The sequence below is a fragment of the Hemiscyllium ocellatum genome, chromosome 3, assembly GCF_020745735.1.
Source record: "Hemiscyllium ocellatum isolate sHemOce1 chromosome 3, sHemOce1.pat.X.cur, whole genome shotgun sequence".
Classification (NCBI taxonomy): Eukaryota; Metazoa; Chordata; class Chondrichthyes; order Orectolobiformes; family Hemiscylliidae; genus Hemiscyllium; species Hemiscyllium ocellatum.
Window position 1 is genome coordinate 134049998 of NC_083403.1, and position 12272 is coordinate 134062269.

General features: G+C 38.0%; 1 protein-coding gene across 2 annotated transcripts in view; it reads left to right on the forward strand.

Moving 5' to 3' along the window:
• The first annotated feature begins 588 nt into the window (after nucleotides 1–588).
• LOC132807990 (visinin-like protein 1) overlaps nucleotides 589–12272 on the forward strand; it is a 106075-nt gene continuing 94391 nt past the window's right edge. Inside the window, exon 1 of one of the 2 annotated variants that reach the window (XM_060821890.1) lies at nucleotides 589–888. The gene's annotated coding sequence lies outside the window, so the exon portion shown is untranslated. The remainder of the gene's footprint in view (nucleotides 889–12272) is intronic. The other variant, XM_060821886.1, reaches the window with a different exon arrangement.

Here is a 12272-nt window from a genome sequence, read left to right on the forward strand (position 1 = left end):
GCACCATAATAAAAAAAGTGTTCCCTTATAGCACAGGCACCGAAGAGCGGCGGGGTAGACGTGACTGGAATGTTCAACTATTATGCAACATACCAACGGAGCGGTGACTCACTTATCCCATGGAAAAGAGTTCAAGCAACAATTATATTTTTATTTACGGAAACGTCGTTATGAATGTGAAAATCGCTCTCGCTGCTTCCCCAAATTGCTCGAACCGGAGAAAAGAAATCAAGCTTGCTCTCATTCTGGCTGAGGCATCACCGTTCTAAGCAACTCCTCGGCGAATGTTTGATGTCGTTAACGCACAGGATAGGGGAATGCATGTAGCTCTCAAAAGTGTCAGTGTAGTTGCACATGGATGTAATGGTGGAATCCTAGACGTGATGGGGGCTCGGTGTTTGTGTCTGGATGATGCCGGCGGAAACGCTTTGAAAGGGAACTTGTGCGGTGATGTTAGCATTGTAAGATGTTTCACTCCTGCCCGCATCAGGTAGTGAACATTGGGTGTCACACCGAGAGCTGGCAAGTGAGCAGCTTTCTCGCAGCAACATATCCTGCACGGTAGGCGGACTGCTCTTGGCCGCGCAGACTCAGACCATATGACATCAACTAACCACGTTACTACTTCTCAAAGAAAGCAAATATATGGAGTGTATGATGCACGGGGGCTGGCGCTCAGACTCCTTCCTGCCTTAGCAGCTACCCCCATCAGCCAGAGCTGACGCGAGTCTTGGTGCACATCATACACCCAGCCCGAGTGGATCTGCATCAAACACTGTGATTTACCCGCTTTGAACTCGAATGGTAGGACGCCGCTGATTACGGATCTAGTCAAGAACATTAACTGCAGATTTTGTTTATTTTTTAACAACAGCTTCACCTTCAAAGGTAAGTGGCTGATGCATTGGATGAAAAAATGCACGGTGCGCATGTCGATTGAGATCGCTTGTTTCAGATCGTGCTTTTTATTTTCTTTTAGAAAATTCTCAGCTTTTCCCCCAATTGTTGCCTAAAGCTACTCTCAGTAAACCGGCATGTGCGTGCAGTGTGAAATGACATTAATGCGGGCTGAAATAACAATTGAATCAGGAATCGTGAGGATTTCACTTTCACTTTAAAATCTGGCATTTTAGAGTGAGTGAATGAATGAACCCGAGTACGGTGTCGAACGCAAATATCAGCATGGGTAAATGACCAAGTGGAATGCTCAATGCATGATTGCCCTATCTGGTCATGAAGGTGCACCTTGATTTCCATTGGGAAGCGATTAGCTGGAAGGCAATTAATCGGTGCAAGATGCATGTAATTTTCTACCGTAATTCAGCCGTAGGTTATGATTCACAGTTGCGTGCCTGCAAAAAAAAGCATGAGGAAGAACTCTAGAGCAAATAAGCATCCTTCAAATAAACCCAGGATCAGATCATCAGAAGCGCGCCAATAGAGGTTTAGTAACGTACCAGATGATAAAGCAATGTTTCTCTGCTTTGATAGTCGAAAGAGCAAATAGACCTTTCGTTCCTCGTGGTGAAAAGAGCAAATCTCAGGTTTGTGCATTGACAAAGGTTTAAGTAATAATCTAAAAGCGACACCTTAATGTGGATCTCGTGGCTGAAAACTCAAGACGCGTTCCAACAACCTCCCACCGCTTCCACCAGGTTTACTGCATTTTTAGTAATGTTCATAGTCTCGTCTTTCTAAAATAAAACAAATCGCGCAGCTTTATTTGGAAGAGAAAATGTTTCAAGGGAATGTTTTGTGACACTGACAATGATTATCAGCAATGCCTTAGACTCCAATTTGATATTTTCAAATATTGAATTAACGCAGAAAGTCATCATTTCTGGCGAGCCTCTTTGCTGTATGCTGCAGTGGTAAACGGGTTAAAACAAACATAGATACATGAATTAAAGCGTGAATAATTCAAGCCCCTTAATAGGACTTGGTAAATAACTATAAATTGATGCATTAGTTATTAGGGAAAATAAAGACATGGGGAATTCGGAAACGATATGTACAAAATCTTTATTGTTAATATTGAGGAGAGATTGTGGAGTAAATTTGATAAAGACTTGCATGAAATAACTGTTAGTCTAATGTGACAATGTACATGCTTAAACAGCTTTCCGAATTATATATGTTAACAGTTCTTAAAACAATGGCTGTTATGATTGACAAGATTTACTGGCTGACAAAACGGGAAGTTTTTTTTAGATTACATTAGTGGCCAGTTACAATCGCGGAGTATTCCCTACGAATATGATCACTTGACATTGTGCATTGGTATGTGAGCAGATTGATTCCTCTGAACGCGTGCAGAATTCCTTTGATACTGTCTTAAGGTGCAACCCCCAGCACAAGGTCAGGATGATTTGTTTTGTGAATTCTGTGTGAAACATAATCCGATGAAACCATCAAAACTCAGTAGCAACAAATTATGGTCAAATGCGTATTGCAGATCACTGCAGTTCTCTGAATCCATCAAATATAGATCGCTGTAAAACCGCACCTGTGTCAAATATAAAAGTTGGGAATACTCATCCTTCAGATGCTTAGTCTTCGGTTTCATGCGCAATTGTTTTTTATTGCGCCTGTGAATGATCCTTGATTTTAATGTACTAATATAAATGCTCCAATAGAGTGGTAATATCGTCTATACAGTAGAGCCACTGGGCATATTTACTTGCTGCATCAAACGCCCAAAGGAATTTTCAAAGTGATGTACGAAAGCTCTTCACCATGAAATGTAGCATTGACAGCACTGGGCTCAAGAGGCCGATCATTCCGGCAACTGAGAGGAGTGCAATACAAGAATAAAATTAGGGGGCGGGGGGGGGGGGGGGGGGGGGAGCATCACAAATACAGTTTGAAGATTTAGACAAAGTGTTAGCTGTCTCTCTAGCTTTTCTGTCTGCATAAGGTACTTGGGACAATTCAAGCATGTTTCCGGATAACCGTTCTGCAGCTTCTCTGTGATTGTTTGAAACTTTTTTGAAAATTTGGAATATCCAAGCTGCAGTTTTCAAGTCTAGCGAGAAATGACATCCGATGCAAAAAAAGGTTCATAAACAGGCTACTAAGAAACCTTTGTAATTTGTGCTGGAAATGACTTTAACGATATCAGATGCCTCATTCCATTCTGCCGTCAATAAATTTCAAAACACAAATAGAAAACAAAATATTAAATGATGCATCAAAATAAAATAGAATAACTCCAGCAGTGTTTCTAGCTGGGGAAAACCGGCTGCTTATCCAAAATTATTTTACATTGCAGATCTCCCTCACATTTGCAAAATGAGTATGCTGTAGTAAAAGTAACGCCACAAAATCATCCATCCATAAGCAGTCATGAGTGCATAAATGATCCTCAATTCTAGTGATTGGAATCAATAAGAACCAGAAAATACTATCATTTGTTTTTCAGCCGTGTAGCTGTGTTTTTATATTTTGCGTATTAAGATCACATCATAAACATTTGTCAACCTATGTAATAATCTTCGGTTAATCTTTGAGCTTCTCTTTTCTATTACGATCGTGCTTAAGTACTTGACCGGGTTCAATTTTATTACATTTTCGGTATGTCATTTTTAAAGATCTGTCTATGTGTTTACTAATCATGGACGTTAACGTATTTCCATCTGTTAACAACAGCTCCTGTTGGAATTAGTTGCGTTTAAGAACACAGCAGGTGACGTGATCATTGTGTCCTTTATTATTATGGCTACAGTGGCGAGTACTTTTTCAGATTTCAATAAATGCTGTGAAACCTGAAACGAAAGTAACATGTTTGTATTATCACCAGGTTTTGACCAGAGGGCGCCATTGATTTGTAGAGGTGATTCTTGCTGTTCAGCGAAATAAACAGCGATGTACACACGTTGATATGGCATCAGTTTTTTTTCGCTACATCACTAGTGTTGTGAAGTGATCGTTAGACTTTTAAATTGACTTTGTTTCTTTTTATGATAAAGACATTTTGTACGGTATATAAATCCCCTTCCCTTAACTAACTGCAGAAGCATCAGTTCTCACTGACTGCTTTACAAATTTCTTAATTATGCGTCTTTTTTTCCTAATCTCGGTTAAGTTTTACTTCAGGAACTAACTTGCACCACTGTCAAAAGCATCTTCTGGCTTCCATAAATAAGTCATTTTTTAACATGCTGTCTCTTAAATTGATTGGATATGCTACTACCTTTTTGAAGTGTACCCTCAGTTGTTAAATAGACAATCATATTTCAAGATGGTGAAAGCACCAATGATTCCTGGCTAATGAGCTATATAACCTGCCAGAAGTACATTTAAATACAAAATAAATAACGGCAGATGCTGGAAATCTGAAACAAAAAGACGGAAATTGCTGGAGAAACTCTGTGGAGTAAAAGCAGTGTTAAAGTTCAGTTCAGTCCTTCAGTTTTGAGGAAGAGTCAGTGGGCCTGAAACATTAACTCTGCTTTCGCTGCACAGATTCTGACAGACCTGCTGTTTCTCCAGCAATTTCTGTTTCTGGACTATTTTTCAGAGTAAACTTTGCCTTGGGGGAAGAAAAATTTAAGAAATGTTCACCAGCTGGAATTGTGAGAGAAGACGGTAGACCTCAGAAAAGAGGTTGTGTAAAATTGGACCAGTACGCTGTCTTGGGATAAGGGGGTTGCCATTTTTGGAAGTATTGACCAAAAGAGAAATTCTTTCACTCAAAGAGTTTGAAATCTTTGGAATTCTATGCAGCAGGTAGCTTTGAATGCTCAGGCTTTGAGTATATTTAAGGTTGACATTGATAGACTTATTCTTTTTAAGAGAATCATAACATGGGGAATCAGGAAACTGGCGTTCAAGATGAGCCATAATCATAAATGACAGAGCAGACTCACAGGGCTGTCTGATATTCTCCTCCTCTTACATTTTATATTTTTAACCAAGGTGGGGGAGAAAAGCTTTTGTGCCATCAGGATATCCCAAAGCACCTGACATTCAGCGATTGTTACTTTTGAAGTATTTTGATGTTGGAACCATGACAGCCATTATATACGCAATCTCCAACAGTTAGCAATAAAATAAAAATATAGATGGTCTGGTCTTCGAGGTGTTGGTTGAAGGATAAATGTTGGCCAGAATATCAAGAGAACACCTTTTTATTCTTTGATTGGACAGGCCTTACACAATTAATGGTAAGGCCCTGGGGAGTGTATTCAAACAGAAAGACCTACGGGTTCAGGAACATATTTCCTTGAAAGTGGCTTCATAGGTACACAGGGTGGTGAAGAAGACATTTGGCACGCTTGCCTTCCTTGGTCAGACTATTGAATATAGAAGCTGGAATGTCAGGTCATGGTTGTACAGGACATTGGTAAGGCCATTTTTGGAGTAGTCTATACAGTTCTGGTCACTCTGCTATAGCAAGGCTATTGGAATTGAATTGTAAAGGTTGCAGAGAAGATTTACAAGGATGCTACCAGTACTTGAAGGTTTGAGTTATAAGAAGAGCTGGGATTTTTTTTCTCCCCAGGAGCATAACAGGTTGAGGAGTGACTTTATAGAGTTTTACAAAATCATGAGGGGCAGAGGTATGGGTAGGAGAATTCAAAACTAGAAGTCTTAGTTTTAAGGTGAGAGGGAAAATATTTAAAAGGATCCTGAGGGGCAATTTATTTTTCCACAGAGGGTGGTTGGTATATGGAATATACTACCAGAGGAAATGGTAGATGCAGTTGCAGTATTTAAAAGACATTTGGTCAGGTACATGGAAAGGAAATGTTTAGAGGGACATGGGCCAAATACATGCAAATTGGGCTGGTTTAGTTTGGGACTGAAGGGATTGTTTCCGTGCTCTGTGACTCTATGAATAATGTATATTTGAAGCTGAGAATGCAAATGCTGGTGTTCTTTACTGATTGTTTACATTTTATGGGAATTTGAATTGCAAGGAAAATTAGACATTTGAGTAATAAATAGAGAAAGAGCATTCCTTTTTTGCTGTAGATCTAACCAAATTTTAAACACTTTTTTAAAAAGAAATGTGCATGAATGCTTTGGTCATAGCACACAAAGAAAACATCGATTCATAGTATATTTGGAAAAACACAATACAGAAACATTTAAGTACTTTTTAAATTTAGGACTATGTTATATAATAAAGCAAATATTAACTGAAGTTTCCAAACTTTAGTCCTCGGGATTATAAGATTTCCTATGTAATGGTTTCAGTCTTTTGGCTATTATAACTCATTCTCAGTTGCTTATGTAACTTCACCCCTTATATCAAGGCTGAGAGACGCATTAATGTTAGGTAACTGATACCAAATTTATTTTCTCAATCTTGTCAATGACCTTGTACCCAGTTTGGAGTTGTGCCATAAGTACTTTGAAAATGGAGGCCAATTTTCCAGTCTGTTCTTAATGGGAGGTTCTAACATTTTTTGGGGGGGTAGGAATAAAATACTTTTATCTCTTTTACTATTTATTGATTCCAAGTTTACAACTGTACACTCAAGCTTGATTCTCCAATCGAAGGCAGGAGCCACGGATTTTATGTAGAATATTCTGCAATTGTGGGGACAACTTTGTCATTTCTGTTGTAAACAAATGTAGGTACCTTTACCCTGGAATATTTTTGTTGTTCCTAAGAAATTTCTGATTCTTTTCTGTGTGAAAAATTTGGAACCTTTTTTAAGTGAATGTTAGCAACTTTGTTTTTCTCCGACACCTTAGGAAAACATCTATAATTTGATTGTTGGAGTTGGTTTCCCAAGGTCTGATTATGAATTTTACCCAAGCATATGATTGCATGAAGTTGTTTGATCATGGTTATACTTAGAACTTATAATTCTGAGAAAAGGGTTTAATATTTTCAGTGCCAGATTTTGTAGGATTTTAACATCTACAACAGAAAAACAGGCTTTTTACTTTATCAGGAAACAGGTGGCATGGTTCAAAGATGCCCGTTTTCTAAAGCAATCCCAACCCTGATGATTAAAATACTGAATTAATGAGACTGGGCATTCAGTTCAAGGACATAGTGTTCAAGGACAGTGATTGATCATCAGTTAGTGTAGCATCTGAAACAAGAACTGAACACATTCTGCTGTGGATTACACAGTGTTGTAGTGGAGGAGGAGGAGGAGGACCATTCTTGCTTGCCAAAATGGACTAGTCTACAATGACATACAGAGAGAAAAGCACACACGCTGTGGATCCTCTTTTATTCTGTGCCATACTAGTTTTTGACAAAAGCCTCACATACAACCAAATTGACTGTAAAACACGCAATTAATTCTGCTCTAAAAGAGGAATATCGCAAATTTAGATAGCAGACAAGGCAAAGAACTGTGAATTTTATTTTTGAAAACAATTGATTTTAAGTGGAACTTTCAAAGGGATAAACAATCTAATTCAACCTTTTAAATAACAGTAAACTGTTATTTAACTGTTTTTCATAGAGTGATTTACGTAGAACTACACAGTTCTTTATCTTGATGCTCTTGGAGTGCAGAGTTCTGACACTGCTCTTGATATAAGTGGATATCAGAGAAAATATTGGCTGCCTAGCTGTAAATATACAGCTGAAAGAATAGAAGAATTGCAGTAAATTATCATGAAAAGGAAAACTTTTTTAAAAATCCAGCACACCATAGCTAATCCTTTTCCTGGCATGTTGTTGGTCAGGCCAAATGTCCTGTATCATGTTACTGATGTAGAACAAGGAATTTGATTCTTTAAAATGCTGAAAGAGAAGGAAATGCAATAAATGCTTAGAACTAGAGTCTACAATTATTTTTGTAGTAAAAGGGTTTCAGTGTACTTAACTATAAGTTTTTTATTTGTGTTTTTATTTGTTCAATCACAGACGTAGTACTGTGAATTGGACAATTTATCTTTATTTTAATTAAAGCAAGATCACCATTGTGAAACAAAATCCAGGTTGTGTCATTGGTTATTTGGCCCATCATCAGACCAGTTTCATGTTCCAGTAGATTTGTAAGACCAAAAGAAATAGGAGCAGTAGCAGATTATATAGCTTCTTGAGCCTGCTCTACTATTTAATACGATCGTGATCGATCTTCAGTCTCAATTCCACTTTCGTGCCTACTACCCTGAGAGACCAAAAATCAACATCCACTGAGCTACTATTCTTGTAATATTGGCAAATTCAATAACATTAATTATTTTTAATAATGTCAACATTTCCATAAGACATAAAAATCAGTACTATAATCTGATTTCAAATGGAACTCATGACTCTCTTGGCATGTAGATCTGGTACGATATACTGAATAGATCCATTGTGGCATCCTAGATTACTACACAGAATGGTGATACACAGAAGAAGGAACATTAATGCTGAATACTTTGTAAACTGTCATAGGTGTTTTTTTTTATTATTTGTTCATGGAGTGTGAGCTGGCTGGGTCACTGTTAATTTATTGTCCATCCCTAATTTTCCTGAAGATGGTGAGTTTGAAATGCTGCATTCCATGTGGTATAAATACAACCCCAGTGTCGTTAGGACAGGAATTCCAAGATTTGGCCAAGCAGCAGTGAAAGGATAGCAATATAGTTCCAAATCAGGATGGAGGGTAAGTTGGAGGGGAACTTGCAGTGTCAGTGTTTCCATGCATCTCTTGCCCTTATTGTCATTGTAAGGATAGTTGATGGGTTTGGAAGATGCTGAGTTGCTGCAGTGCATCTTGTTTGTAGTATACATTTCTGCCACTGTGCATTGGTGGTAGATAGGGGTCCCAGTCAAATGGGCTATTTTGCCCTGGATGGTGTCAAGTTTTTTGCATGTTGTTGGAGCTGCATTCACCCAAGCAAATTGAGAATACTCTTATAACACTCCTTACCTGTGCCATGTAGATAGTGCAGAGGCTTTGGGAAGTCAGGAGTTGAGTTGCTCACTGCAAAATTCCCAGCCACTGACCAGCTCCTTGTAGCTGGGGTTTATGTGATGGATGTTATGTTTAATTTATGACTTTTGCTTGGGTGTTTTGTATTCTGGTGCAAGTAGTGATTGCAAAATTTTGTTCTTGGGTTTATTTGCATCATTCTTCTGTCATTTGCCAAATGTACCTTTTTCTCATTTGTCTCTAGATTTTTCTTTTACTTTTGCCAAAGTGGCGAGTCCTTCCTAATCCTTTCTTAAGTAAACAAATTGGGTGTTTGTCTATGATATAGCAACAGAATACTTAATGCTTGGCTTATGTCTTAAAAATGAAGATAGATGTAATAAATTACCTTTCACATTTTTTATAAAATATGTTTGGTTCAGGGGCTTAGAAGACACCAAACACAAAGGTACGATTAGTCTCAGTCTAGTTTTACCACTGTCAACTCGCTTTCATCCGAGATGTTTGCTGTGTTAAATCACTGCAAATGTGCACAACGAGACTGATAGTATAGCATCATGTCAATGGCCTACTAGTAATAACATTTAACATTGCACCACTGTAGAAAGGAGTGATTTTTCTCTATTAAAAGTGAACATTTTAAAAGGAATATTAAAATTTTAAAGACAACCCATTAAATCTTTGCCACCTTCCTGGCTTTACCTTGTAATCTGTTTGCATTCTTGAAGTATCATGAGAAAAAAAACAGGCATATATGCTGTTAAGTACAGATTAGACAGATTCTCCTTAACAAAGTCCAGAATAATGTAGATGAGCGTTATAATTTCCTCATGCCAGCTTGCACCACTCAAATGCACATCTTGGTTTCAAAGCAAAATCTGCACTGTAATTGTAATTATATTGTTAATATAGTGCTCTTCAGAGGGTGGATGTGAACTCAATGGACTGAATGGCCTGCTTCTAAACTGAAGGGCTTCTGTGACATATTGCAAGTTAAAGCAATAAATTGAGCATTTTGTCTTCAAGCGTTTTGGATACACTGTTTATTAGCCATGTCATATAGTGAAATTATAAACAGGGAATATTTGACAAATTAAAGTATTTTTAATGTTTAATATTTTCATGTTTTTGAAATGTAAAATACACCATCAATAAAGATAAGTTAAATAATTAATTTTGTTGGCGACATGATGATTTAATTGCTTTATTAAATGACGCCCAGCATTAGTTGAAAATAGGGTTTCAGCCAATTGTAGTTTTAGGGAGAGTGAAATCTATGAAGTTCTCCCATATCTGTCATTAACATTTAAAGTGAGGCTTGCCGCAGAACAGTGAAAATCAGAAAACTGGATCTATGGCTGTATATAACCAAGTGACAAATAGGAAACAAAAGCTGCACTGTTGCTTCTAGTATATAACCTCACAAAGGGATCACCTTTTGAAAGCTATCACACTAAATTTCCAGCGTGTGAATGAGGCTGCCCTCTCGAGGATGATTTAGATGCAGAAGAAGAATTTCTGAGGGACCAACAAGTACAGATACAAGGATGCCAAAGGTATTTCAATTTAGATGCACTAATTAATGCTGCAGGACCTGGAGTTTGACCCCTTCACATATAGCTGGATTTATCCCTGGTTTATCAAGACAGAATGCCACAGAGATGCTCACCTATAAAAGCTAAATGCACTAATATCTGGATTCCTTGCAAAACACAAATAATTTAGGTCTGTCAACATTACTAACATATTCTGCCAATATTTACAAATGTAGTTAACAATGTGATAATGACCAGATAATCTGTTGGATTTTTTTGGTGACATTAATTGAGGGATGGATATTGGGCAGGATACCAGGCTAACTCCCCAATCATCTGCAAAATAGTGCTGTGTATTTTTTTTTCCATCCATCTGAACATGCAGACGGGACCCTTTTAATTTGTCGTCTCAAATGGAACCTCTAACAGCGCAACTCTCCATCCCTACTGCACTGGAGTGTCAGTCTTGATTTTACATGCTTGAACTCTGTGGGGCTTGAACCTGGAAACTGGTAGTTCAGAATTGAGCGTGTTGCCATTTGAGTTCACAACTGATTTTTGTTACAGGTAAGTTACTTTTTCCAGCTCTCCACGTTACACTTGGTACATGAAATTAGTTGGCTGTGGTCCATGAATCTCCAATTCTGTATTTTTCATCTCTGTAAATGATCTGCTACATTATTCATGGTTCCTGGTATTTATATCATGCTGTACAAAGAGCAAAAACATACTCACTGCTTTGAGGATTTCCATTTTGCTTATTATGTAGATGTAGAAGAGACTTTATGATGAATCAATGTTGCAGACTTTTTAGTTTAATTACATTGCGGTAGGACCTTGATTTAAACCTCTTTGCACGTAACTGGGTTTGGCAAAGGAAATTGGTCCTTGTCTTCACAAGACAAGCTGCCAGAGAGTTGTACCTCCTGCTACACAATGACCTGCAAATAATATCTAAATTATGACGAAATTATGCACTTGACTGCCAAGGCATACAGGCTGTGGGCCAAGTGCAGATAAATGCGATTTGAATAGTTCAGTGCTTGTTTTTTGATCAGTGCAAACTCAGGCCCAAGGGCCTTTTGCTGTACTGTAAACCTGTCTGACTCAGTCTGAACTGGATCTATCAAGCCAGGAAGAAGATGTCTACAGTAAAGTCATGAACATGTATCAAGCAAACGAAAATGCAATATTTTCAAGGAGCAACACTTACATTATTTTGCCTTTTGGAAGGGAAATATCAACTAGGCAGGATATGTTCTTGTGCGACCCCACATTATAGAAAAATCACGCTTTAGAAACAGCACTTAAAGTGTTGGCGATATTATTCTGTTACAGCTAACACATGTTTTAAAAGTTTGTCCGATAGAAACAGTCTCCCCAGTTCGGCAATCACGTTACAGCGAATTCACGTTAACAAAACTCACATTACAGCAGAAAAACCTGTACATGGAATTCATTGGATGATAATGTTTGCTCCAGTGCAATGTATTGGGCATGGGACAGATTTGACATTAGTGGTTTTGAAATCAAAAAAGTACCTTGCACATCAATGGGGTTTCCCAGGAAGCAACTGTGATGTATTCATTGTTTAGTATTCCATGATATCTGCATTAGTTGACGGAGAATAACTATGATTTAATGCAGAAACTATCCCTTCTCCTAAGTGTGTGGCACACAACAGGCTTGCTCAGACATACAATTTCCTTGTTTTTATTTGTCAAAGCTACCCACTACCTCCAGTGTCATCCCTGAACTCTAATGTTGGCTTCTTTTTTTAACTATCAGCCATGTCCTTAAGACATATCATTTAGAGACATATCAGTCTCAAAAAGTGGGAGCAGCTCTTAGTCTTGATTTTACCGACATAAAAAGGGCAGAATTTTAAGACCTGGTA